The 2876-nt window shown below is 30.9% G+C and overlaps 1 non-coding gene across 1 annotated transcript; it reads left to right on the forward strand.

Annotated features, from left to right (window-relative positions):
• The first annotated feature begins 2710 nt into the window (after nt 1-2710).
• On the forward strand, nt 2711-2791 carry TRNAL-AAG (transfer RNA leucine (anticodon AAG)). The gene has a single exon. It is a non-coding gene; the product is annotated as a tRNA-Leu (tRNA).
• Nucleotides 2792-2876: the final 85 nt, after the last annotated feature.

Raw genomic sequence — 2876 nt, forward strand, 5'->3', positions numbered from 1 at the left:
TCATAATTATAATCACCTTCTTTTTGCTCAACTAACTTTGTCACAAGTAAAATTCAAAATATAAAGTAAAAGATATATTACATTATGATAATTTTAAATAATAAGAATAAGATAAAGGACCAAATGAGTAAACATAATTATATTTGAGGGAGGGAAAAAAATTTAAAAAAATAATATAAAAAAGAGCTAGCCCGTCAACCCTGCGGGTTAACCCGTCGCGGGTTCGGTCTTGCCGGTTATGGACTCAAAAGATCTGTTTCAAAACGAACCTGATTTTCATCAACCTAACCTGTCACTTCTTGGCTCTAATTAGGATTATAAATTGAAATTTTCCAAAGGCCACAGTCAAAGTTTTTAACACAGGAATACTTGAAAATGTGCTTTGAAAACAGGTTTAAAAAATTGGGAAAACCAATTTGAAGATATTTACAGTTTTCATCAACTTTGAATCAGTCCTCATGTTTTTTCTTCTTTCTTTTTTTTTGGGTGCTTTAATTTATAATGTTAGATATATTAATCCTTAGAGTTAAATCTATTAATAGTGTTAAATTTTTCATTAGTCCAAATCTGAAACATTTTGCCTACCCGGTCCTTCCACCATATCGAACCAAGCTCTCCTCTCTCCATTCTTTCCATTATTTCATCTCTTTACCCATCGTCTCCCTACTGATAATTGGCTCACCGTTGCTTTCAACCTCTCCATAATTTTAGTGCTGATTTTTTAATACTATAAATTTAATTCTGTTTGGCCAGAGAAACCCAGAATCTCCTACTATTTTATTTTTACCTCCATAGATGATTCTGCAACAATACATGTTTTAATAAGCAGGGGAATGGTGGGTAGGAAGATAAAGTTGTTGGGCGAATGAAGGAGATGGAAGAGCTGGGTCAGGTATGGTCGAAGGAGAGAGTGCCAGAGTGGACAAAGATGTTTCAAACTTGACTAACAGAAAATTTAACACTCTTACTAGATTTAACTCTAAGGGACTAATAGCCTTAACATTATAAAATTCAAAGAATCAATAAAAAGAAAAACAAAAGTATAAAAACCTGATTCAAAATTAATAAAAACTATAAAGCTCTTTAAATTAGTTTTTTTTTAAAAAAAACTTTACAGTTAAGTACCAGTTTGAAAGAGTAAAAAATAACAAGGTCAAAAAGAGAGAGTAAAAATATACCATTACTCTCCACAAAGACAAAACTCTTATTTGCGCTAAGTTATCTTGGTTAATTTTGAATTTTTCTTGCCTTGAGAGTTCAGAATTAAGAGGTCAATTTTTTTAATTCTTTACTCCCCTTGTTTATAAGATAGACATGATTTAACTATCGTACTTAGATACATTTAAAAAAATATTTCTTCACAGCCGGATGAATATTAAAAAGAAAAAAGAAAAGAAAAGACATGAGCATTAATTAATGAATGTAGACGTGTTGTTGAGAAGTGTTTTTGGCTTTTCTCTCTGCATGAACTGTAGAATTACAGCGTTTGTATCCCCTCTACAGTGTGCCCCATATTGCTTTGACTCACTGCAGCTGGCCCTACTGCGCAAGTTCACATGTTAACAACGAATTTATACCTTTTTAGGCAAGAAATAGGAGAATATTAATTATACCATCTGAATTCCTATGCCGACAGTTGTCCCCGTCAAAACTTTTAATGTCCATTTCTCCGGAATCATATAAATCATCATTCCTGTGTTCCAATGAGTTTTTTTTCTCTTGTGGCTTAGATTAGCATTAATCAATAATTAAACTCAGATTATGAGCATAATCATGCTCAGAACTTCATATTCCAATGGAGAATGGAGTCTGGTACTATAGAGCAAGCTCCCCTTTCATTTTGCGACACAGTAGATTCTACTGTTCCATCTACATTCTCATATTGTCATTTTTTTTGATTATACTATCTCTGATTCTTAATAAAAGAGTTAGTTTGATATTCAAATTTGTTTTAAATTTAAAATTCCAAATCCATTTTATTTATCATATTTAACTTTTTTTTTAAAGTAGTCATAATAGTAGTTACGCATTTTAAAGGTTCCATCAAATAACAGTTCCAGTTAACACAGATAATTAATGAAGGCATTTTAAAAAAGATAATATCTATTTATTATAAAAAACTAATTTAACCTACTTTTTAAATTTACTTAAATTAACCAATTAGATCTTATATTAAAAACCAGAGTTAGTATTTGATTTTTATCTAATTTTGGTAATTCAAATCATGAAAACAATTTTGTCCAAGAAAAAAAAAGCATGAATACAATTCCTTCGTGCTTTAGGGAAGAAAATATAACCACAATTCTTAACTAATCCTTTCCTTGGGCCCACCAGTATACAAAACCCCAAGGCAATATGATGGGCCATCACATGCCAGTACTCCTATTTTATTCTGGACCTTTTTTGTCTTTTGGGGAGTTATAGATTTTAGAAGAAACAAAAGAGAAAAGGCCCAACTAATTTGGAAAAAAAAAAAGAGTTAATACCAACTTTGATTGTTTTTATTTTGTTTTTGGTCTCTCAAATTTTAAATAATAAGTTTTGATCTTTCAAAAAAATTTTAATAATATTTTTTCCTATAATTTAATAAAAATTTAAACCATTTTACTCTTTTTATGATATGAAATTACAGAGATTAAAACTAAAATAAAGATATTAAAAAAAAACTATTAATGGAATGTGTATTGTGAATTAAAAAGCTGTCTTCTAAGTTGAGATGGCCGAGTTGGTCTAAGGCGCCAGATTAAGGTTCTGGTCCGAAAGGGCGTGGGTTCAAATCCCACTCTCAACAATTCTCTCTTTTTTCCCCTCTCTGAAATTAAACTAGTGCCTTCCCCAAAGATCTAACTCGACACCGAAACGCGAAATCAGTCTGG

The sequence above is a fragment of the Neltuma alba genome, unplaced genomic scaffold (assembly GCF_004799145.2).
Source record: "Neltuma alba isolate B1F8T4 unplaced genomic scaffold, ASM479914v2 tig00013914_pilon, whole genome shotgun sequence".
NCBI classification, from domain to species: domain Eukaryota; kingdom Viridiplantae; phylum Streptophyta; class Magnoliopsida; order Fabales; family Fabaceae; genus Neltuma; species Neltuma alba.